We start from the raw sequence: 27,468 nt of genomic DNA, 5'->3' as shown, positions 1-27,468 counted from the left end.
TGGATTGAAAGTGGAAAAGCTTAAGAATTGGGCCATCTGAGGCACACGTACTTTATCCATACTAATATTATAAATGGGAAAGTGTGTGTGTCTGTTTGTTTGTCCGTCTTTCATGGAAAAACGGAACGACGAATTGACGTGATTTTTAAGTGGAGATGGTTGAAGAGATGGAGAGTGACATAGGCTACTTTTTGTTTCTTTCTAACGCGAGCAAAGCCGCGGGCTAAAGCTAGTTCATAATATTTTTATCAATTAAAAAGCTCCTAAATTAAGAGTATGCCTATTAGTTTCTACCTGATATTACGAAACACAAACCTTTAGTGAAGATAATATACTGAGCTACAAACGAACTGGTGATTCATCCATTTTGGCTGCCCTGTTACAAAGGATCAAATAAGATTATGGTGTTAGTAAAACTTCTAGTCCGGTATTAGGAAGAGCCGTGTCAACTTTGTTCAAAAAGTTACATAATACATTAAATTCATTATTACCTTATAAAGTTCGAAGAGAGGTATTATGTAATTTTGATATTAGAAGTTTAGAACATCACAAACTATAGTTATTGCAAATGTAGGTACATATAACACATAGGTGACATAGGGATTTGTCTGTCAATCCGTTACCTTTGTTTTCGGCCAACCTACTGGTATTATAACAACTGGCATTAATACAATTTTGTGAATATTTTTACTGAAATTCCATATTCACGGAGCGGGGGGGCGATTCTTGAATCTCGCATACGGGATTTTGTCACTAAAATACCGGTTGAGAACGGTGACTTGCTTATTATTTTCAGTGACAATTTTCTGAATTCGAACGCGTGAAACTCAAAAATCCGCCCGCGGGACCATAAAATAGCGTAGGTATTAAGTATGAAAGAGTTGAAAAGCAAGGCGGCCGCGCAGCAAATTCGCCGAGAGCACAAATGTGATGTGATGGGCCTTAACAGTGTGCTAGTCAAAATACTACTTGAAAAAAAAAAAGATGTTGCTCTACTTATACATATTGATATTTATTTTATACCTATAAACAAGGAACTCCAAAATAATTGAATGAAAGCGATGCATTAGGGAGTAGGAAGTTGTGTTATCGAGTAAAGATCTAGGGCAAATGGAGATGGGCCGTATAATCGATGTGTAAGGTTCGCACAGGGCTGCCCAATTCCACCGGGGGTCTAGAGGTAAATAATAACACTATTCATAAATATGTAACTAACTAGCTTTTGCCCGCAGCTTCGCTCGCGTTAGAAAGAGACAAAAAGTTGCCTATGTCAGCAATTCCCGTCAACTTTGTACAGTGCCACGTCAGCAAATTTTAATTGATCCTATTTTGTTACCAACATTTAGTAATATAATTCGACTTTCGTAAGATATATACAGGATAATTGTTATAATTAAGAAAATATAGATACTAGAGAACCTTAATGACGAAATAAAACTCAATAAAATCTCAATTCATCAACAAAATCTTGGTAACAAAATAGGAATTAATAAAAACAAATTTAACTTTTCCCTTATTTTTTGTACAAAGTTGACGGGAATTGCTGATGTCACTCTCCATCCCTTCAACTATCTTCACTTAAAAAATCACGTCAATTCGTCGCTCTGTTTTGATGTGTAAGACGGACAAACAAACAGACACACACACTTTCCCATTTATAATATTAGTATGGATATATTACACGCTGGACCACTATAAAATAAGGAAAGGTGTTAATCGTTTGTAGCTTTAGTGCCCAGCAAAAATGGGCTAGAAGTGGATCAACAATTAAAACCCGTGACTGTACCTAATTGAATCGGAACAAAAGATAGGAAATACGAGTATTATTCTGATATATCATTGTTTACCTCTAAGTATACCCGCAAAACAAGCCTCCGAGAGTCTTAGTCTCACTTACCGGGATCGAAAGTCTTTAATTTAAAGACTATCAAAAATTTTGCTGTAAAATGGCAACCCTAATAATTAATGTTTTGTGACAACCCTAGCAGAGACGCCTTCCTGGCGGTGAGGTTAGTTTACATTTGCAAGCTGCTTATTCCGGCCTATAATGACTTTAGTGTCTCACTGAAAGCTTCATGCGAGGTGTGCTTACTCAGCTGTGCTTTGTATGAGAAACGCCCAAATGTGTTGTCAATAACTATTTAAATACATACATACACACATACATAAACACGCCTATAGTCCCAAAAGAGGTAGGTAGGTAGAGCACATGAAACTGCTCTAGTGTCAGTCCCACTCTTAACTATCAACGGTCTGTAAGAAACCTAATCATACTAAATAGGTATAGAATCCTTATCAAGTTTTCAAAAATGTCTATCTAGTAATCAATTTCAAAGCATAAATGCTGATTTAGATCGAAGTTATGAAATTAACAAAGTTATTTCAATATTATTCAAATTGCATGGCTTTTCTCAGAAAAAAGAAGCCTTAACAAGGTGTCAACTTTGAGTCACCGCCGAAATGATTTGGGGCTGTAATGCCTGTAATTCCCATCGGGCATACAGACAACAGACGAGTAACGAAATTAAATTTCTGTATTATCAGGGACACTATAATTCAAAATATGTAAGTTTACATATTACAAAATATAGAGGTCATATTAAACGACATTGGAACCTGGAGCGCTGTACTCAAGAAAGATTAACATTTTAAAATTATTTTGATATATAGGTATGGGCTGGAATGCTTGGGTCCCAAAAACAGGCCTAGTCGAGATTAGGTCCCATCAGAAATGTCTTTGATATGTAAAAATTGTAGGTAGTGTAGGTACAGTCAACCAATTGGAACCCTAGGCCACTGTATGTCATAGTGACGTTTTTAATCAGATTGTAAGAGATGGGTTAAATTGTGGCGTAGGCGAGAGGCTGGCAACCTGTCACTGCAATGTCACAGTTTCGTTTTCTTTCAACCCCTTATTTGCCAAGAGTGGCACTGAAGCTTTAGTAGTTTCATGTGTTCTGCCTACCCCTTTATGGGATACAGGCGTGATTGTATGTATGTATGTTTGTAAGAGATCTCTTAATAATTGTAATTTTGACACGGTGGTATTGTAGAGTGGCCTAGGGTTCCAATTGCTTGGCTATACTTAATTGTGTTGTTTCGATCGACTTAGGTATAGCATCAACGGTTGTCATTTCGGCTAGTCTAGGCCGACATCGGCCGCTACGTCGTCAATCAAACGTTTTGCGATTTCTGCGTATTGTTTTTTCTACTCGTCGACTTTAATCTGTCAATTAGCACAACACAGACTAAACTACCTCTATAAGTGCTGACTTTTCAGTGTTGGATAGTCTTTTGACAACTATAATATTTCAGTACCTACAGTTCACTTTAGTCAACTATAATAATTTCGAAAATAGAACGTCATACAAGTTCTATACTAATTTGCGATACCTGGCAATTTTTTCTGCATCTGATACACATTTTTTTTATCTGTCGCGTTATCAACCAATCAGAGACAGTTATTACAAACAATTGGTTGGCAGGAAATTCGATGTTGATACAACGGTGAACGACGCTATTAACATTAATTTTACCTTGAATGATGATATTGTTCGTCCACTGATGATGATGACTCATAGAAAAAGTATTGTATACAAATGTGATATAATTAAGCTTTTCACTCTCGTACCGTACTATTAGGCCACTCAGCAAGCTTCGTGGCCTAAACATGGTATGGTACTCGAGTGAAAAGCTGTGAATTATTATATCACGATTGTATAAAATACTATTATGGTTCTTGGGTACATATGTCACATGCTCCTGGTCGCCTGCACTTGCTAGGCTGGTAATATTTACAGCTCTTGATCTTGACCATTGCGAAACCATGAATCACTCGCAGGTATTTCAAATGTGTAAAAGAGAACCGGAAAAAGTTCCAACGGATTAACACCCTGTGGTTTATCGTTCTTTATGTCATCATTATCCTTGCGTTATAAGCCTGGGGTGCACTTTGACAACTAATCCCAAGATTTAAGAAAAACGTACGATGCACGTGCAAAGATGGTAACTCGTGTAATTTATCGCCACTCGTTACGAACTTCCTCTTCTCCGCACTTGTATCGTAATGTACTAATTTTGAGATTAAACTGTTTACCGAGTAGAACCATGGCATTGACACGGTTAGCCACAAATCGATGTTTTCGACTTCTAACAGAACCTGAGAGCCATGACGGACAATGAGTGATTGGAATATTATGCTCAAGATTCTATTAACGGGACCTCGGCGCAACGATCTCGTAACTTATTACAATTTATGAGCGTATTTACATACGTAGCTTGTAATTGCGGACTATTGCGTGGATTAATTGCGAAAAAATGAGTATTGAGTGTTTTTTAAAGTTCTTTTGAATAACAAAAGCACTTGCAGATATAGCTCTATTTTTAAGCCTGCTTTTGCATAATATTCTATTTGCAATAAGGATTTCTATCTGATAATTAATGATTATGATGGTTTCACTAGACAGAAAATTTTAGGTGTATTCTATCTTAATAATTAGTGCTGTTTTGAGTACTAAACAACTTTTCAATAAAATTAGGAAAAACATTGTCTCTTCACATTTCTAATATGTAGGTACTTAGGTATACATATTATTATGTAGGTACGGATAGTACTAGTACCTCGATACGATATTGCTGTTGAAGCGAATTCATTTCTACATTTCAAAATATAGGTACCTACATAGCTACTTACTTTTAGTTCGTTTTCACATTATCCGATCCGATATCGGATGTAGGACCGATATCCGATACATTACTGGCGCCATCTTGGATTTTTTCTATTGAAATCCTTCCGACATCCGATATCGGATCGGATAATGCGAAAACGGACTTAGTCAGTGTTGCGATGATATTATTAGTAGAAAACAAACATACATTATTTACACTTTTTGCCATCATTACGTCCTCAATGTCATACATAATCTAATTAGGTAGTCTGTTTACCGCTCTGCGTGTGTAAAGCGGCACCTTCGGGCGATATTTCGAGCGGAAGCGTGGTCATTAGCGAAAGTGTTGCATGACGCGCTTTGCCTGACAACTGACGTAGGCGGTCGCATGACGCTTTCTGACTTTTTACAAACAAAAAATTGTATCCTGCACGTCGGACTTTTAACTGGCCTTCTATTTTCGTCAGCTGTGTTGATGTTTTGGTAGGTGTTATGTAAACCATCAGCAATAGGCTAGTTTCCTACTAGTCAAATCAGCTTCTTTTTATGAACTGTCAAAACGATTTGCTAGTACGGAATTACTATGAAATACTGAGGAGTGACGTCACGATCAATTCATTTACTTTATATCTTTCTTTTTGACTTATTAAATTGAAATTATGTTTAAAAAAAACTTCTGTCAATATTTTTCTTCTAATTATGTGGTGCTTTATTTCATGCACTGCATAAAATATTTTATTTTAAGTATAGGAAACTAGCCTATTGCTAAATTAGTATAGCAATAGGCTAGTTTCCTATACTTAAAATAAAATATTTTATGCAGTGCATGAAATAAAGCACCACATAATTAGAAGAAAAATATTGACAGAAGTTTTTTTTAAACATAATTTCAATTTAATAAGTCAAAAAGAAAGATATAAATGTTTGTACATCTTCAAAGATAAAGCTTCCCTACATAAAAAAAAACCGCTGGGTGGACAGCGATAAGAAGGCCTGCCAACCTGCCATGGATTGATACAGGCGCCTATTATTACGCCGTGTCTTGCGTGGGCGACGGTCGCGCGACCGTCGCGTGACCGTCGCCGTCGCGTCTCATACTTCCATATCGATCAGGTTTGATTTTGTATGCGACGCATCGCGCGACCGTCGCCCACGCAAGCCACGGCGTTAGGACTGCAGAAGACCGTGTGGAACGGAGAGCTTTGGTGCGAAAAATAACGACCTCATGTGGTCGCGACCCTCAGCCATGAGGAACCGAGGAAGAAGAAGAAGAAGACAAAAAAGATTTAATGATGTCTTTTAAGTTTGCGATATTTCCTAAATTACATTTTCTTGCATAGTATAAACAAATAAAAGAATTGCTGAGCTGTATTCGTGCTAATGTGGGATTACAGTAGCCATTACGGAGAATCGCAACGGAGAATTTTTAAAACATCTTTACCTCTCGTTATGGTATGGACCAAAATAACATTGCAGACTTGTGTTTACATACTAAATACTGGCATTATTCTTCAAGACCTTTATAGTGCCTATTTTGATGTATCTCAGCAGAAAACTGCTTGAACTTTAAGCGAGAAGTCACGCACCTCGGCACGATGTAGGCGAGGCGGCGGCGGCGCCACGATAGACGAAAGATTGGTGTCTACTGGAATGCATCAAACATTTCAATTTTTAAATATAGTTCGCTCATTTTACCTAGTATACGATACGAGTATCTTAATAAGCAGGCGAGAAAGAGGTGTACTTAGTTACCTAAATCGCAGTAGGGTATCAGGTTGTAAATATGAATTGATCCTATTAGTTTCACTTATTGAGGTTTGACTAAGGTAGACAGTCGCTTCCCCGTGTCTGTGTGAAAGTACGAATTAGATAATATCTAAATTAAAAGAAATTATTTCTTTATAAATAGGATTTTTTTATATACTACGTCGGTGGCAAACAAGTATACGGTCCGCCTGATGGAAAGCGGTCACCGTAACCAATGGACGCCTGCAACTCAAAGAGCAATTCAATTCGTAATTTATTACTATAAAGGCACCGTTCATTGTGATTTTATGACGCATAATTAATGAAAAATTTTAGTATTACTTATATGTGTAGATAAATTATATGCACATAGCTTTATGCATTCGTAAATAAACTATATACCTACATAATATGAATAAACGTGGTAAGTACAGAATAAACTGTTGATTCAAGAATATTCAAGATACACTGTAATTTTAGCTTTAGCTAAACGTAAATTTCAGTCATGTGTAAATATGCGCTTTTCCCGCTCATTTCAAAAGCTCGAATACCGAACCTAATTTCGTTTCGACCGACTATTTGCCAAATGCAGTAATTATAGTTTGTTTTGCATTCGAGTTCACTTTGAAGCACTAATGAGCATAACCCGCGTTTACATTGGCACTAGCAGCAATGCTATGCGGAGAAAGCTTTCAAAATTATGGATAAGGCAATTCATACAATATCGTCTAACTAAACGTTCTCGTTTAATGCGCCTTCCGGCCTTGCCGACAATCGTTGACGCCACTTGGTGATAAAAACGCAATCTATCCCTGTTGCGCCACTATACACCGTGTTTTTTTTGTTTTCAGTTAAATTCGACACGCAGTTAGGTTCATCATCAGGAGCCACCCTGTTTGTTAAATTCGATTTTGTTTTTCTTTCCCTACGTAATAAATGGATTAGGTACTTTGTGCGAGAGGACATTAGGAAGCGGTAAGGGATGCGACATACGTGTTCAGTAATATATTTTTTTTAATAATTCGATAACCGTAAGAGTTAAGCGGCTAGTTTCTTAGAGAAATTGATTATATTTGAACTAAAGAATCTTCCCTTAAAGTTAACGGAATTTAATAAAAACAGGGTGTAGAAGAGCAATAGGGACTAGCTACGCCTACGATACGATATGCTTACGAAGCCTAAGTGATTGTGACGAATGTGACGTTGGCTCAGACTCTTGGCGGGAAATTACGAAGTGATTGGTTGATGAGCTAGAATCACGCGTCGCATAGACTGCACGCATGGTATCCATTTATGTTGGTATCCATTTTTGGCGACCGCATGCCACGTCCTTACAAAGGAATATATAAGTCAATGATGCAAAGCAGTTAATTACAGCTTTTAGAATGAATTCCCTACATTGCTATTTACCCACTGGGAATAACTAGTAAGTGACATTTGAAAATCGGTTCAAATTAGACTTAACGGTGTTAGAACATGATTTAAAATGAAATAGGTTTTTGAATGTCACCTAAGATTGTTTAGTGTAATAGAAAAGATATATTTTGTATTACCTACCGTGTGATCATATTCGTATACTATTATAATTGATATATAACTTATACATATATATATGTCGGAGACAGACCGGATATTGGCACGGATAGTCAATTATAGCGCAGCGCGCGAAGAGTTGCAGCTGGACAGCTGACGTCACAACCAACCAGTTGTCCACCCAACCAGTTGTTGTCCCCACTTCGTGCGCTAGGACGGAGCCGGGATACCTGAGACCCAACACTCTCTGGCGGACCACGTTAGAGACAAGAAGTCTTAGAGCCTCCTCGGAACTGTCCACGCTATAATTGTTCTAAACCAAGTTGTTTACCTATCAGTTATTGTAAAATTTAAAGTGTGTAAAATAAATCGTTGATTACTATCGTCTTCGTCTCAATCCTCGATGACCCAGCAACGCCCCGATGTCTGAAAATGGTGCCAATCCTGACCTGTCCCCGACATCAGAAGTGGGATCACATCGAGGCAAAGAGACGCAAAATAATTGCACCGGAACGGAAGTGCCGCCATATCGGCAATTTCTCGAAGCGCAAAATCAACAAATGCGCGCCCTTATCGAGACACTGAAAAATTCGTCAATACTAACCTATAATCCACGGGTGACCTTTCCGGACTTGGAACCCGACAAATAAGAAACCAACGCCATGACATGGTGTGCTACCGCCGACGCGTGTATGGCCAACGCACCATTGGGGGGTGGCCAGCTTGTCGTCGCCATCCGCAAGTTGCAGTGACTATGAAGCCATCCAGTAAAATGTTGTTTATGAGTGATAACAATGGAAACGATCATACTAGTTTTCATAACCGAAAAAAAGAGGAAGTACCCGCTAGAAAAAAATGTGTCAACGAGTTAAAAGGAGCAGCCACATAGACGGCTTTCGCAAATCGTTTACACAGTATAGCAATAATAACTCTTGTTACAAACTTCACGACGCACCGTGCACCGTCGAAAAACTACCCTCGCACGCAGTGAGTACCTACATGCAAAACTGGGAAATATTGAGTTGGACAGTTGCGGTCGCGTGTGCGCGCTGTGTTAACGTGTGTGAAAATTACGTCAGTGCCGAGGACATTTCGTTACTGAAGTGTTTATGGGGGTATGGAGAACAGTTCTAAAAATCTGGAAATAACATTCTTCAGAATTCCTAGATATCCAGAAAAATGCCGACCGCGTCGTCCCTGCCGGAGATTTACTACTGAGTCGTCCTTACACTGTGTCGTTTACCGTAACGTGGGACCAGTTCCAGGAGCTGTTTATTGCGAGCTAATTCCTAACCTAGAAACGTGGTAGTAAGGTCACGTGTCTAACCTTGAATGCAGGTGAGTTCATTTCATAATGTTATTTGGTGAATTGTGGATCCCATTTGTGGAAAGTTTGAGAATACCTACACTTGACGAGAATCATTTGAAACGTAGTGATTATAAAATTTCGAAAAGCGTAATTATTGTTTGTGTTAAAATTATTTAGTGTCTTTTGCTCTCAAAACAAAGATTCTTATTCTGATTTTGTTAGTTTCCAAGATCCGTATTCTGTAACGTTCCGTAGTTTATCAAATTGACAAGTTATTGCCAGTATTAGAGTAATACCTACCCCTTAATTCGTGATCTATCTCGAATTGTTTATTGTGTGAAAACAGGAAGCTACGCATATGAAATTTTATGTTGCAGTGTGCTACAGTCAAGTCTACACAACGTGAGGTATCTAAAGTCGCGTGTACCATCACGCGAGTACCACAGACAATGCTCAGCACTGCATTTCTTGATCTGAAGGATGAAATGTGATCTGGAGAATGGAAAAAAAGGGACAGGTTTCGTTCCAATTGTTTATTATTGAATTTTATTCAGTGTCATGGTTAAGCAGTTTAAAAAAAAAAGCCGTTTTATTTAGTAAAGGTTTAAAGACAAACAAACACGTGCTCACACTTGTTTGTCCATTTCAAGTTTTATTTTAATATCAGAGAAAGTTCATAAAATAATAATTGTTAAATCTCATATCTAAGACAATGCCAGTCGTTGTTTATTTGTGAATTTGTTTCCCTTTGAGTTTTTACTTCGGTAAACAAGGAAACTGATACCGTGCAAATTATTATTTCAGTAATGGCCAGCTATGAAACGACGTCGCGTCGTGATTTCATCTGATGCTGCAGCAGCGATAGCAGTGGCAACTGAAGCCTTGAGTTTTCGTGCGTGAATTGGTCATCGTGAGGTCTACGAATAAGAACACCTTTGGACTCTGATACTTTATCTGGTGAGCAGTTCTCATTTTATTGGGATATTGTTGAGATATTTGTTCTGTTTAGATTGTGAATTCTAAACAGAATGAAACTCATCTGTTGCTAATGCTAAAGTAAATTCATTTTTTTTGGTAAATATTAGTTTGCAATCGAAGAATGAAACTCGTTGTTTTCATGGTTAACATAATTTTTATTTTGTACCATGTTACTATGTGTTGCTTTGGCTCAGACTGCGTACACTATTACAATCATTCGTAAACGTAGGAGTAAAATTCGTATCTATTTTTCTGTTTCTGTGCGGCCACGTGTGGGTGGCGTGCGTTTGGTTTGGTGGTGTAATCGGTCGATGTTGGATGCCGTATGGAGGTAGTCCATATTCATGTGATGAACACCGGGTAGAGGTGGTTCATATGTCGCCGTGTGTCAGCTGTATGACGTGTGTCAAGTTGCCGAATGGATGCAACTGTTAGAGCACTGTAACTCATTATCTTGATTCTGATTTAGTGACATTTTGATCAGTGAGATCAACACGTTGAGTTTCATTCTACTATTGTTGACTTATTTTGGTACCTACATACAATTTTGAAAAGGTTTTTTTTGTCCTTAACTAAAATGATAGGACAAAATATAAAACTGGTAAAGTTGACTTTTTGGTCATGTTTTTAGTTAGTTTCATAATAAAGAAAAAGTGAAAGGCTTTTTTTGATCTTACAATTTTAATCGCGGATTAGAGTCGTTGTTTTGCGAACAGTGAATTTTAGGTAGTTCTGTGACAGCAAACAAATAGGTTAACATTTAATGGGCTCACGATAGATTGAGGAAAATGCCAGATAGCCACGTACCATTTGATGATTTAGATGTAAAGATAGCGAGTGTAATATTGAGAATGAGGATCTCAGTTCGGCTGGTCAGACCGTACCAGAGGCTTCACCGTAGTCGTAGCCCGTTAGAAGTCGGTATCTGCTGTGTGCAGTCCGTGGGTGCGCGATGCGCGGGGAGCTCTGGCGGAGGTCGGGTCTTGCAGAGACCGTAGAGTCACAGGGTTGACTCGGCGATCCCGTGGGGATGCGCGTAGTGTGTGGTTATGGTATAACCAATAGGCCACGAATGAGATACTTGTTTGGATTTTATGAAATTAAATGTGTTGAAGATTTTATTGTGAAAAAAGACAACATTTGGTACGCGGTTGTTTTGGCATTGCGTGTAGTATGATTAGTGTGTAATAGATGCTATCCATTTTATGAAATTTAATGTTTTGAAAATTTTATTGCGAAGAATAACTAAATTGCCACTTAGTTGTATTGGCATCGCGTAGTATGGAAATGCTATTCTAAAGTTTGATTAAGTTGTTAACGTCGATAACATCATTACTTTGAGTTACTGAGTTTTTTTTTGACATGTCGTCAGGAGTGACCGAACGGTGTACTTTGCGTGTCTATTGTTGTTGCAGAGTAAAACACACGAGGACGTGTGTAAGCGCAGGAAGGCCGTGTCGGAGACAGACCGGATATTGGCACGGATAGTCAATTATAGCGCAGCGCGCGAAGAGTTGCAGCTGGACAGCTGACGTCACAACCAACCAGTTGTCCACCCAACCAGTTGTTGTCCCCACTTCGTGCGCTAGGACGGAGCCGGGATACCTGAGACCCAACACTCTCTGGCGGACCACGTTAGAGACAAGAAGTCTTAGAGCCTCCTCGGAACTGTCCACGCTATAATTGTTCTAAACCAAGTTGTTTACCTATCAGTTATTGTAAAATTTAAAGTGTGTAAAATAAATCGTTGATTACTATCGTCTTCGTCTCAATCCTCGATGACCCAGCAACGCCCCGATGTCTGAAAATGGTGCCAATCCTGACCTGTCCCCGACATATATATATAAATTGCTATTAGGCAGAATTGGCTATTTATAAGGATTTGAATGAAATTTACCTTAATTTAATTTAGCGTTTAAGATTCATAATAATAAATAATATTATTGTTTCCGTTATTTGAGTGAAAATATGTAAGTAATTATATACACATTACTTAAACGATATGTGCCTTATTTAAATAAATGTCGTGTCGCCAAAAATGAAATGTAAATCACCACATAATATCATCATATAATCATCACATTTAATATTTTATTTTCCATAAAATGGTTATATCACTATCAGCAGTATGATTGGGCATTCAGTAGGTAGGTATTCTATTTATATCTATGTACATACAATTAATAGGTATTAATAGGTATTGGTATTTTCGATCTTTTCTTCGAACAGTGATACTGGTAAATGAATATGCAAATAAATACACATTTGCCTTTCATCGGTAGCCTTGGTTGAGTGCAGAGTTAATTTAAAACTGCATGCAAAAGCAATAAATGTATGAAATAAGAGCAATTTTTTCTTTATAAAAGTAAATGCCAAGAGAGTGCAAACTAAGGTATTATTCATTAATGATAACGGACTGCATCGCCGAACATAAACCTATGTTATTCTATAAATGAAAATAAAGGGATTAAATTATTGAAACTTAAAAGTGTTCATTTTTAGGGTTCCGTAGTCAACTAGGAACCCTTATAGTTTCGCCATGTCTGTCCGTCCGTCCGTCCGTCCGCGGATAATCTCAGTAACTGTTAGCACTAGGAAGCTGAAATTTGGTACCAATATGTATATCAATCACGCCGATAAAGTGCAAAAATAAAAAGTGGAAAAAATATTTTGTTAGGGTGATGGGTACCCTAACCAGGGGCGGCTCACTCCGCGATTCTATCGCCGCGCTACAAGTACATCCTGGCGGCCGCGAGATCGCGGCCTACTCAGGGGTGGCGCGCGTTCTCACGGAATGCACGTTCGCACTTTCTATTGTTACTTTACGTCGCGAGTTTTTTTAAGGTTCATATGCGATGTCCGCGTGTCGAATGGCTAATAATACTTAGTTAAATAGACATCATGAATAAAATAAATACCATAGGACATTCTTACACAGATCTACTACTAATTAAGTCCCACGAAAAAGTTCAATAAGGCTTGTAATGTTGGAACTTGAACAAAAATATATAAATACAGTATATATACTTAGAAAGTACCCAAGACTTGAATATAATAGTATAACATTTTATGTGAGTATTAATTCGTTTTAATCCATAGGTAACCCTATCGCCGGACGCCGCGCACGTGCGGCTCGTTTCTTTGTAAGAATTTTGTAGGTATTTAAAAAGGCGGCATTTCGTAAACATCAAAGCAGTGAGCCTTCTGTACTTGTACTATTATATATTCTGTGCCCTAACAGAATGGGTAAAGTGGGGACTGTTTTTTTTTTCATTCCAACTCCAACGTGTGACATATTGTTGGATAGGTAGTTAAAAATGAATAGGGGTTTACTAAAATCGTTTTTTGATAAAACTAATATTTTCGGAAATAATCGTTCCTAAAGGAAAAAAAAGTGTGGGGACACCTCTCTAACTTTTGAAACATATGTTTAAATAATATGAAAAAAATCACAAATGTAGAACTTTATAAAGACTTTCTAGAAAAAATATTTTGAACTTGATAGGTTGAATAGTTTTTACGAAAAATACGGGAAACTATGGAACCCTACACTGAGCGTGGCCCGACACGCTCTTGGCCGGTTTTTTTTCTTTATAAGAGTAAATGTCAAGAGAGTGCAAACTAAGGTAATATTCATTAATGATCACGGACTGCATCGCCGAACATAAACCAATGTTAAATAAAGGGATTAAATTATTGAAACTTAAAAGTGTTCATTTTTTCTTCTAACTAACTTACCTATTAACCTAGGAAGCTGCGGACGATCGTAGAAATTATTTATTCATCTATCATACATCTGTCTATAAGAAAAGATCTGGTGGCCTAGAGATAAGAGCGTGCGATTCGGAGGCCGCGGGTTCGAACCCCGGCTCGCACCAATGAGTTTTTCGAAACTTATGTGCGAAATGTCATTTGATATTTGCCAGTCGCTTTTCGGTGAAGGAAAACATCGTGAGGAAACCGGACTAATTCCAATAAGGCCTAGTTACCCTTCGGGTTGGAAGGTCAGACGTCAGTCGCTTTCGTAAAAACTAGTGCCTACGACAAATTTTGGGATTAGTTATCAAAGCGGACCCCAGGTTCCCATGTGCCGTGGCAAATGCCGGGATAACGCAAGGAGGATGATGATTTCATACATCTGTTTAAATTCTGATGTCTGCAGCCCTAGCACATGATGGCCGCGAGAGTATGTCGCCGCGAGATAGACTGCCTGTCCTTATGTCATTAATACAATTAGACAAAGACGTGTCATCTATGTCGCGGCGACATACTCCCGCGGCCATCATGTGCTAGGCCTACCGATATCGGATGTAGGACCGATATCCCATTCATTGAAGCCGCTATATCTTTGATTTTTCCCTTTGAAATCCTAACTGGGAAGGTATATTGAAAAATTATTTTTTAACAAGACATACACCGTGTTTTTTTTTGTTTTCCGTTAAATTCGACACGTAGCTAGGTTCATTATCAGGAACCACTCTGTATATCACATTTAGTTAAATTCGCAAAAAAAAAAATGTTTTCAAGTTCGTGTTGGTGTGGTAGAATTTTTGTGTTTCACTCTGAGGCAAAGTTTGTTCAACCTTCGTGCCTTGAAACCCTCGCAACGTTCAAGATTTCACTTTTTGAACCACTCCCTACGCTCGCGGTTCAATACTGGAGTCTTTCGCTTGCTCGGATATCTATATTGGCGGTTAAACAACAATTTTGCCCCTTGTAAAACAAATAACTATTATCATGCAGGAACGTCTGCAAGCGATACTGTAATAACCTAACCACAAAATTAAAATTTTGAAAAAAACCCCCGACCACGACATAGTGGACCGATTTTCATAAAACATGGCTAAGAACACTCCCGACTAACTCAGCTTTCAAACAAAAAAAACTAAATCGAAATCGGTTCATCCGTTCGGGAGCTACGATGCCACAAACAAACACACACACAGACAGACAGACAAACAGACAGATAGACAGACAGACACGACAAACTTATAACACCCCGTCGTCTTTGCGTCGGGGGTTAATAAAAAAAAGTTAAAGGAAAATCGGAAATGTTATTGGATAATGACAATTTTCTGCAAGACTGAAACCTGCGACCTTTTGCATCACCGGGAAGTTGTTTCTAATCCTAAAAGAAATGATGTACCGGCTGCATCAACAATGATCCCATCAATCCGAATGTGTGGCGATGGTGCAACGCGGCGAATCGGCATTCCGGGTGCACCGTTACGGTACCCGGACACGGCGTTTGCGCAACTTCGCTTGTTGTGGTGATGTAACGCGGTGCGCGTTCACACCACGCCGAATTACCGGGATAGATGCGGTGTTTAGAAAAGTGTACTCGTGCAATGGTTTAACTTGGTTAAGGTCTTAGGTAGACTCATAGGTACTGAGTATAGATGACAGCGATTTTGATCACCTGTCAAAGGGGTTAAGTAAACTTTATAATTTCGCAGATGTTTGACGTTTAACTGTAACTAACTGAGATACACCGCCGGGGTTGCTAAATCACTGTAAACTTAGCATGGTACGACTCTATTGCTCTATAAAAAGTAGAAAAAAATGTATAATGTTGCCGGCATACAACTGCAGCTTAAAGTAATATTAATGATTTCTAAATTATAAGTGAATGTGGCTTAACATTGAAGAAAAAAATAATTACAGAATTTAAAACTAAGTTCTGGTAAAGTTAGTGAAAACAAAATACCAAGAGACTAATGAAAGTATAAAATTACGATTTATGTAGGTAATATTATAGTCGGCACACAGCTGAATAATACTCTATAACAACCAAATTAACATTTCTAAGTCGCACTTATTTGCTTTCACTGTCTCGAAATGGCGTCCAAACGCAACAAAAGAAAATCGTGTAGTGTGTAATGGTAGATACGTTCGCGGCCTCCAACGGCCTTGACAATGTCATCGCCGTCGGCGCCCGCGCAGCCGTTCCCGTTGCTTGCTGAGCATGAGTGAAAATAAATATTAAACTTTCGTGAGACATATTTTAAATATTGAAACGGTTTTATTCACGTTTATCAGGTCGTATTTACTAATAATCCACTACTAGGCCAGACAGGTCGTCAAAATATTACTACTTTAGGAGTAGCTACTGTGTCTTTTATTTATTTTCCAGTATATTATTGTTGTGAAAATAAATATATTTCTATTATATATCTATTTTCACAATAATAAGATACAGGTGCCAAAAATTGCTCGGTTTTTTCTTTTCAAAATCCTGAAGTTTTCCTACTTATGAAATTTCCCACTTTTTTAAGCTAAAATTATTAAGTATGTGTCCACGTTCGTTATTACCATGTTAAACATAACTACAAAGTACAAGAGTTAAATTAAAATTTTGAAAAAAACCCCGACAGCGACATAGTGGACCGATTTTTATGAAACATGGCTAAGAACACTCCCGACTAACTCAGCTTTCAAACAAAAAAAACTAAATCGAAATCGGTTCATCCGTTCGGGAGCTACGATTCCACAGACAGACACACACACAGACAGACAAACAGACAGACAGACAGACAGACAGACGGACAGACAGACAGACAGACAGACAGACAGACAGACAGACAGACGGACAGAGAGACAGACAGACAGACAGACGGACAGACAGACAGACAGACACGTCAAACTTATAACACCCCTTCGTTTTTGCGTCGGGGGTTAAAAATGGACCAATAGACGGTAGTGTCCCTATTATTTTCTATTCTTTATTGGCAGGCTGTACTACAATACAATACTTAATAACTGACATCGTCCATATTGTTACAGGCTTGAGGTCTGACTACACTGGATTTCCCGATAGCTCCGATCTCGCGCGCTCGTGTATCGTTGAGAATACCCCACCAGCCTTCGCGCCTTTCTTTCGCTTCATTTTTTACTGCTAGTAAGTATGATTAGTATCTGGACAAAAAAGATGTAAGTGCGAGAGATTCCATGCCGATGATGGATTCTGAAGAGCGATGAGTGAATGATGTATTAGGTTTTAGAGGAATTCATGTGATTTTTTCTTATTTTGATTGGAGTAAAGGATTCAGTCACACGATTAGACTTTACAAATATTCAGTAAAATTTATAAAAATAAGCCTTGGCCTTGCGCTGTCTGTGGTATAAAAATATCGTTTAAAACGTAGCTTAGTCCGACTGTTAGTACTTACTTACCTACTAATGTAATATATTATTTGGAATTGATTTATTTTTCAGCGGTAACACACTTGCGACCTATTTTTACCAACCACCCACAGACCACCCCATGCAATTTTATAGGTAAATCAAAGTACGATAGGAGTATTATGCCCGAGTGTAAAAAAAACACAAACTGTTTTCTCATTTGAAACTTTATATTGTTCAATAGGTAACTTTTAAGTAATATCAAATATGATTTAATTCTGTGTATGTAGGTATTTAGATTGTTCTACTATATTCACAACACAAACTACACAGGTACATAACTATGAAGACATTATGAGTATTCCAACTTCACAACATTTGTGTTCACGTTATTTATTTATTTTATTTATTTATTTAAACTTTATTGCACAATATAAAAAAGTACAAATGGCGGACTTAATGCCAGATGGCATTCTCTACCAGTCAACCATGGGCTAAACCGAAAGATTAAGTAGGTGCAGGGTCCTAGTATAGTTAGCGTGTAATGGAAAAGAATTTAAGATACAAACAATATCCATATATGCTACATTTAAATATATACAGACCTAATATTATACATAAATAGGTATATAAATATACAATACATAAATATAATATAAAATATACCCATTGTGAAAGATCATTGAGGGTGACTATCGAACCTTATCAAACAGATACTTACGCAGCATGCGCTATATTCAATATTATAAACAAAGTAGGTAGGTAGTGGCAAGTTCAAAGCTCAGACGAGTTGAAAGTTTTGAAGTGGCAGGTGGATATGGAATAGACTCGAATGTCACGTGTGCGGATAAATTAATAAACTTGGACGTCTAGTACACGTGCCAATTTGCTTACGGCTAGCATATACAATATACATACATACTTATAGCCTATTTTACCTTATTGCGTGGTCTCTTACAGATGTAGGTAAGTATGGGTCTATGGCTAGGAAATCCTTTTCCTATTACATCATACAAGCAAAAATTATACTGTGGTTCTGGTGAAAACCTACAGATATCAAATATAAATAAATAAATATTGGGGACACCTTACACAGATCAACTCAGCTCCAAACTAAGCAAAGCTTGTATTATGGGTGCTAAGCGACGATATACATACTTAAATAGATAAATGCATACTTATATACATAGAAAACATCCATGACTCAGGAACAAATAATTATCTGTGCTCATCACACAAATAAATACCCTTACCGGAATATATCCATCTGAGTTCGTTTGACACGCTAAGTGGATATACCACAGATCAAGCAAACGTATCTACTAAGCGTGTCAAATGAACTCAGTAAAATCCACTATTGTCCGTCTTTAATCGCAGCTTGCAGCTTTCGGGCGCGACATAAAAAATGCCTCGTTACGTGATTTTTAATTGACAACACAAAAATTATGAACACTCAAGGGCCTGAGACATATTTAAAATCACAGACAAGTAATAACTGTTACTTCTTATGTACCTCTTTTCACTAGGCCCACTTACACCGTATCCAATAAGTTTGAATACAGCACAAATAGCCAATAAAACAAAATGAACAAATAGTTACTACATTATTATTATATTTTATGAATGGCACTCTTATTTAGTACATTCACAACAAATGTTTTGGAATAACTCCAGCATTAACTTGTTTACCAGCCTCAAACGCTTCTCAAACGGATCACACGCGGCACGCACCGTTTTCTTCACATTTCATCCCAAATACTCTCGATAACCTTTTTGAAATGATCTAGGTTTATGATTTTATAAAAATTTAGTCTTCAAAGCATGTATGACCATACAAAATAGTCTAATACGCCTAAACCTGGAGGCCTGGGTGGCCACTCATGTTTCGGATAAAAAATTGCCAAATTAGTCTGAAACTACGCTAGAATACCATTTGCCGAATGTGCTGGAGGTGCGTCTTGTTGGGACACATGATACTCATTCCCAAGCATCCTTTTTAACTTTAAGGCATTTTTAGGGTTCCGTAGTCAACTAGGAACCCTTATAGTTTCGCCATGTCTGTCTGTCCGTCCGTCCGTCCGTCCGTCCGTCCGTCCGTCCGTCCGTCCGTCCGCGGATAATCTCAGTAACCGTAAGCACTAGAAAGCTGAAATTTGGTACCAATATGTATATCAATCACGCCAACAAAGTGCAAAAATAAAAAATGGAAAAAAATGTTTTATTAGGGTACCCCCCCTACATGTAAAGTGGAGGCTGATATGTTTTTTCATTCCAACCCCAACGTGTGATATATTGTTGGATAGGTATTTAAAAATGAATAAGGGTTTACTAAGATCGTTTTTTGATAATATTAATATTTTCGGAAATAATCGTTCCTAAAGGAAAAAAAAGTGCGTCCCCCCCCCTCTAACTTTTGAACCATATGTTTAAAAAATATGAAAAAATTCACAAAAGTAGAACTTTATAAAGACTTTCTAGGAAAATTGTTTTGAACTTGATAGGTTCAGTAGTTTTTGAGAAAAATACGGAAAACTACGGAACCCTACACTGAGCGTGGCCCGACACGCTCTTGGCCGGTTTTTTCTCTAAAACCTTGGTTTTAAAGAAAAAAAACGTTGATTTTAACGCTTTTATCTGTAAGTACTGAAGGTAGTTTACCTCGCTTACATACTGCATCCCACACCTGGGCCGATGGTGAGCTCTGGAACCTAGGCACATTTTTCTAGTTGCCCGGAACGTTATCTATCCTCGGTACCCATAATAGTTTATTTTGGACACGTGGCGTCTGTTTTATCACATACAGATTCTCCTTATAAAAAATAACTCGTCACCTGCGTGCCGAGCAAGTATTTTGTTGGCACTTTACCTCTTTGTTTTTCTTAGACACTTCGGAAATTTCATGTACTTTGTACTTGTATTTTATTAAGAGGAATATACTCTTTAGTTTAAATAAGAATTTGATGGCCTGTGATCCCTATATCTTTAGAACTGAGGTAAAATGTGAGTATTCGGACTTATTGGACACGGTGTATATACACTGAGAGAAATTTGCATTGTGAATTTAACAAGTTCGACTTGTTGCGGGTTTATCCATTTGAAACAAAAGTATTTTAGTAAACGGAATAAATCACAATGTTGATGAATTTGATGATACAAGTCGAATTTGTTCGAACAGCAAGGTCAAACTTGTTAAAAGATATTTGATTGAATCAGCCAAACATATGTTTAAAACAATATGAGTCATGTTGCTTTTATAAAATCGACTTGTTGATTCAAATAAAATATTGATTCAAATAAAATCAAACTTGTAGAATGTACTAGTTACACTTAACAAAATCCAGCCAAAGAGCACGTAGGCGCTATTTTAACCAAAAAAACTTGTTGAACGAACATGAAAATTGGTAGTTTTTTTCTCTCAGTGTAGGTTCCCATGTATTTCGGTGTGGGCGCATCGCTTGAACACAACCAACAAAGCCCTGCTGCGGAGACCACAAAGGGTGGTGGCTATTCGAATGATACGGGGCTACGTCACAGTGTCTTGGGCGGCGGCGTGCGCCTTAGCCGGTACTCTACCGTGGGAGCTAGAAGCTCAGGTGTTAGCTGATGCGCATAGGGAAAGGGTTAGATGCAGGGCTCTAAATGAATTCCCTGCCCCTGAAGACCTGCGGAGGGCGCGTCAACAAGCCCACACAAGGGCCCAGGAAAGGTGGAAGGAGGACTTGGAGGATTGTCGCTATGGAACTTATAGCTTAGAGGCACTCCTCCCGTCCTTCATGGAGTGGGTAGGAAGATCGCACGGAGCAATGACTTTTAGGTTGACACAGGTAATGACCGGACACGGGTGCTTCGGTCATTACCTGTGTAAAATAAAGAGGGAAGCCAATTCAGCTTGCCATGAATGTGGCGCGCCGGATGACACAGCTCAACACACTCTCGAAGTATGTAGTCGTTGGGCTGTTGAACGTCACGTCATGATCGCGGAGCTTGGAGTTAGAGATCCTTCGCTGCGCAACATCGTAGCGGCTATGTTGCACAGCGAAGAAAAATGGGAAGCAGTTGCCACCTTCTGTGAGACTGTCATCTCACAGAAGGAGGCCGCGGAAAGGGAGCGCGAAAGTAGAGCTGACGCGCACCCGGACCGACGCAGACGGCGGGGAAGAAGACGGGCACGTTTTGCCGCCCGAATAAATCCCTAGCAGGGTCGGCGGGCTGTGGGAGCCCGCTTTACACGGCGTTGCTCGCCAGGAGAGGGTCACGAAGTTCTGGTCCTCATTTTCAGCGGTGTAGGGACTCTGGCACTAGACCAGGGCCTCTGGAAGGAGTCGTGGTAGAATCTCCGGCATCCCATGGCTCTTTCATAACAGGAAGAAGGGCGACGTAGGAGTGGTTTTTAGTGGGTATACCTCCTCTCCTCCTCTCCCTTGGAGAGGGCGGTAAGTAGGAGGGAGTCCCACATATCCCCCCAATGGCTTCCCTGGCCGGGGGAATGCGTAACGCATTTTACCACTCCGAAAAAAAAAAAAAAAAAAAAGGTTCCCATGTATTTACGTAATAAGAACAGTTAAATGTTAGTATGTCAAATGAATACAGGGTGGTGTGATCCAAAACATGTTGAATTAGCCTTACGTTAAATATTAAATCCTTCTTAAATTATCGAGTAACTTGTAAATAATACTGGTTCTGAGAACATACGAATATTTCATTTTGCCGATACTTAAAATTTTATAATGGCATATTGTGGCAGGATTCAATAATTAGATGTTCCACAAATTTAAATAGATATCATACACGAAAGAAAAAACGACAAGGCCTTTTCGCACGTGTATCGTACGACGTTTTTCAGTACAGATGAGCCTCCGAAGTTTCGACCTGGCATATAATGTACCACTTCTCGAACTAGTGCGTAAAAAATATTTTTTCAGTACAGAGGGTGCACTTGTATCGTAATGTACTATTTTACCCTGAATATTGCGTAGGATGAATCCTTTATTTTTCGTAACAATTTATCGAAATTAAAAAGATCTACAGCGCAATTTATCAGTAACTTTTACCAGCCGCTTGAAAGAAACTAAAAAGCCAAAAATAATAAACCTTCGAATTCAGATTTCTTATCGGATTGCAATAATCTAAACATCCAAATTATAAACAAATCAATTATTTTTGTAGTCGGTACCAGACCTGTTCGTCGCCTTGCTATTTCCTGTTTGCCCCACCCAACCATACGCAGGCTGGCCCCGACTCCAAAAATAATTGATTTGTTTATAATTTGGATGTTTAGATTATTGCAATCCGATAAGAAATCTGAATTCGAAGGTTTATTATTTTTGGCTTTTTAGTTTCTCCGTGTTTTGTAACAAGCTTTTTTTGAAGGCGGTTTTATTTTTTGTTAAAAAGTTAATTTATTTGTTGAGTTTTAGTGGTCCCTAGTGATATTATATGTATCAGTTCGAATATATGTACAGTAGTGAAAGAATTATCCTTTAACTCCTAACCATTGAGGAGTTGACCTTCCATCATCAGCTCAGCCACATAAAATGATTACCATCAGGCGTAAATATTGGTGTACCTTTGAAAAATACACTAAAAACATTACATGTGCCTATAACATTTGAAGAGTTCCCTCGATTTCTCCAAGATCCCATCATCAGACCCCGACTTGGTGCCAATGGGACCATCTCGGGGTTATACCCGTTCGATCAAAAAAAAAATTTTGAAAATCGGTCCACGCTTCTCGGAGATATCGAGTAACATACATACAAAAAAAAAATAAAAAAAAAACATTCAGTCGAATTGAGAACCTCCTCCTTTTTTGAAGTCGGTTAAAAATAGTGTTTGTACTTACCATAATGAAGTCGGTTAAAAAACATCAACATATGTATACTGTTCATTCCGTATACTAGTAGTACTGTTCATTCCATGAGGGTGAACCTGACATATTGTTCGCTTTCATCACCGAAGTCGTCTATCGCCCTGACAGCTAGTGTCACCACACATTAGAGCCACAGTTGCCACGCTACCGCAACACGGAAACCCAACTCGACCCCAGCCTGAGTGCAATCGAAACACCAACGAACGGATAATGGCCCCTATAAACGCACAATGAAAGATCAAACGTAAAAAAGCAAGTCCGTAAATCAATGTGTGTTTGTGTGTCTGATTGTTTTGTTGGAGACGAGCCAAAGTAATACGTTACGGTTAGTGTTAGGTTATGTGCAGATAACTGTTGATTCTGACGCGGTTTTATGTTGAATGCATTAATTAACATAGAAATGAGGATAATATGTGCCATTGGTCTCGTGTTTAAAGTAACGCATTTTGTCTTTGTTTGTTATTCAGGAAACCTTAAAAGTCGGAAACATGGGTGAATCCCATATATCTTCTACCAACCTAGTCGAAGCGACAAACGTTGACGCTACGTGGTGATTGAATAGCAGTTTGGCTCTGTCGCACCACTAAAGAAGAGCGATAAGGAAAGCTTGCAACATTGGCTTACGAAGCGTAAGCGATTGTAACTGCTACGTTGAGTCAGGGGCGGCTCACTCCGCGATTCTATCGCCGTGCTACAAGTACATGCCGGCGGCCGCGAGTTCGCGGCCTAATCAGGGGTGGCGCGCGTTCTCACGGAACGCACGTTCGCACTTTCTATTGTTACTTTACGTCGCGAGTTTTTTTTTAGGTCCATATTTTATGTTTAGTTAAATAGACATCATGAATAAAATAGGACAATCTTAAATACACAGATCTAATATTGATTAAGTCCCACGGAAAAGTTCAACTAGGCTTGTGACGTTGGGACTTAAACAAAAATATATAAATACTGTATGGATATATATAGAGGTATATATGTATACCTATAAAGTACCTAAGACTTGAATATAATAGTATAACATTTTATATGAGTATTAATTCGTTTTAATCCATAGGCAACCCTATCGTCCGACGCTGCGCACGTGCGGCTCGTTTCTTTGTTAGAATTTTGTAGGTATTTAAAAGGCGGCATTTTGTGAACATCAAAGCAGTGGGCCTTCTGTACTTGTACTATTATATATTCTGTGGTTGAGTTGAATTTCGTCGTGTAAGTCGTGTTACATCGTCGTAACGCAGTTAAGGCTGCTTTCAAAAAAAACGTCAAAAGAATGTAAAATTGATAGTTTTAGTCGGTGAAATACTACACTTTCCGTTATCCAACAGATTTATTTAAATCAAGTTCCAGTTAGAGCATCTTATTATCTTGATTTTTATAAGACTGGATTTTTGAAAACTAACTCACTAAATTAATTATGAATTTTTCTCTAATGCACGTTTAGAAAAACGCACGTGTAGAGCTGAATCAGTCGATCTTATTTGTAAAATTTGGACAATTTTGAATATTAAAACGGGTAAATTTATAATTCGTATATCCTGTACCACAATCATTTCAGACTAGATTTTTATTTTAAGTTTTTGAAAAAGAGTAAACTAGCCTAAGGCAAATTCAATTTTTTCAGAAATTACCTAAAATTAAGTGACAATTTCTTTGAAAATCTACATCACATCGAAGTAAGTTTTGTACTAAATTAATCTGCAACGTTTACTTAAATTGCTGTTATGCCTTAGTGATTATAAATTTCTATTATTGATTTTTGCCAATTTTTTGAAAACGAGCCTTCACCGGTACAATTATTACCACTTTTGGACATTTTCTCATATTTTGTTAGACCAAGTAGAAAAAGTCCTATAATGTGATATATATTTATAAACTACTCGCAAAGCCCTTTAATTTGATACCACACACAGTATGATCGAGCGTTCGGTTGCGATTTCACTATTTTTAACACGAAAGCCCTCTTAACAGAAACATAAATGCGACTACGCGACGAGGAAACAGCGCTACGGAATGCAACGCAATGCACTAGTGGGTCGGAAATTATCTCTTTACTACTCAATTTAAATATCACTATCTTACGTTTTCGTTTCCGTCGACAAAATAAATTCCCAACAACGTTATAGAAAATAATAATCAATTCTTTCAATTGATAACATAATCCGAAAACGTGACTGAAGATAAAAGTCGCCGCGAAATGTTCCATTCATTTCCATTGATTTGTTTACCATTGAATATTCAACGGACCGATATACCCTCGGGTTTACAATTACGATTGGTCAGTCATGTTTTTAGTACACTCGAACCTAAGACTGGGTTCTTGGAATCAACGAGTGGTTTCGATGGTAAATGGAACGAAGGTCGCCGCTCGGGGAATCTGTTCCCACTTTAAATCGAGTCTATGCTCGATATTGTCTTCCTTTACTTTCTGTAATATTCTAAGTGAGACAGAGATACGGTTGCGAGAAGTTTCGATTCGTGTATGGGTTTAAATCGGGATGTCTGGCCTGGACAGCGTGTCGGCGCAGACGCAGCTCTCTGGGAAAGTTTGTTTTTCTTGGAGCGATGCCGTTTGCGAGCAAATAACCTTGCTTGTACGTTATCATTCACGTTACGCACTTAACGGGAAACTGAAGGAATGATAATTAATTAGGATTTTTAATAATTTAAGGAATTTGGTTTTTAATATTGAAAAGGGAATTTACATGGTTAGGTTAATGTACTTGTACAATTCGTTTTTCATGATAACGTGGTCGTCACTGTACTGTATAAACAAGTAAGTAGATGGTGTCATCTACTGGGAAATTATCATGTCAATTATTGAGACGTTTACCTTATGGGCTGTTAAATACTCTCAACGAGCAAAAGTCGACGGACGGAGGTCGTCCAACCACGGCTTCGCGGTTCAGCAAGTTCGCTTTGTGGTGTACTAAAGTAAAATGAAAGGAATCCTAGGTATCGATCACGTGGCGCCGCTATTGTTGCTCTCACGTGCTGGCTGTATTGTACGAACAGTCGAACATATAGTCAGTATGTGACAGCTACATACCTACATAGGGAGGTATCCCTTAGGCGAAGTTTGAACGGGTCTCTACAATAAGGGCATAGATGTACCTCGCCCAAACTTCAGAACAATGTGCGAATCGGAATCAGTCGATGTGCCTTAGAACTAGAGATGTACCGACTAGTCGGGAAATCCGACTATCCGGCCATATTTGTAGTCGGCGATTAGTCGGCGACTAGTCGGCAAAAAAGGCCGATTAGTCGGCACTTGATGATTGATAGGAAAACAGTACAAAAATAAATTAACGGATGATTTATGGTCGTAGGTATTATGTACGTATTCGCTGTGCCTTTGTTAGTCAAAAGAACAAATATCTGTAATCATCACAGAAATAAATGTCCTATCTAAGATTATCGGTTTCATAGGCAGAAACACTATCTATTTCAAGCTGAACAATGGAAAATGTCTATAAAAATATTCTCATATACCTTTGAACCTGAAAATATATGAAAAGCGCGAAGAAACCAAAAATGTCATTAAAAAATTTGGTTAATTTAGTCGAAAATTATGTTCTGGCCGACTAGCCGAATAGTCGGCCGACTAATCGGCCACCCAAGCGTCGACTAGTCGGTAGTCGGCCAAATCACTAGTCGGTACATCTCTACTTAGAACACATTATTGAAGAGGGCTTTCGTGTTAAAAATAGTGAAATCGCAACCGAACGCTCGATCATACTGTGTGTGGTATCAAATTAAAGGGCTTTGTGAGTAGTTTATAAATATATATCACATTATAGGACTTTTTCTACTTGGTCTAACAAAATATGAGAAAATGTCCAAAAGTGGTAATAATTGTACCGGTGAAGGCTCGTTTTCAAAAAATTGGCAAAAATCAATAATAGAAATTTATAATCACTAAGGCATAACAGCAATTTAAGTAAACGTTGCAGATTAATTTAGTACAAAACTTACTTCGATGTGATGTAGATTTTCAAAGAAATTGTCACTTAATTTTAGGTAATTTCTGAAAAAAATTGAATTTGCCTTAGGCTAGTTTACTCTTTTTCAAAAACTTAAAATAAAAATCTAGTCTGAAATGATTGTGGTACAGGATATACGAATTATAAATTTACCCGTTTTAATATTCAAAATTGTCCAAATTTTACAAATAAGATCGACTGATTCAGCTCTACACGTGCGTTTTTCTAAACGTGCATTAGAGAAAAATTCATAATTAATTTAGTGAG

At 38.2% G+C, this 27,468-nt stretch overlaps 1 protein-coding gene across 1 annotated transcript in view; it reads left to right on the top strand.

Moving 5' to 3' along the window:
* The window catches only part of LOC125233527, a 170,007-nt gene that overhangs the window by 95,573 nt on the left and 46,966 nt on the right, over window positions 1-27,468 (top strand). Inside the window, exon 2 of the mRNA XM_048139578.1 lies at window positions 17,017-17,131. The gene's annotated coding sequence lies outside the window, so the exon portion shown is untranslated. The remainder of the gene's footprint in view (window positions 1-17,016; window positions 17,132-27,468) is intronic.

The sequence above is a fragment of the Leguminivora glycinivorella genome, chromosome 14 (assembly GCF_023078275.1).
Source record: "Leguminivora glycinivorella isolate SPB_JAAS2020 chromosome 14, LegGlyc_1.1, whole genome shotgun sequence".
Classification (NCBI taxonomy): Eukaryota; Metazoa; Arthropoda; class Insecta; order Lepidoptera; family Tortricidae; genus Leguminivora; species Leguminivora glycinivorella.
This window is presented reverse-complemented; position numbering and strand designations above follow the sequence as displayed.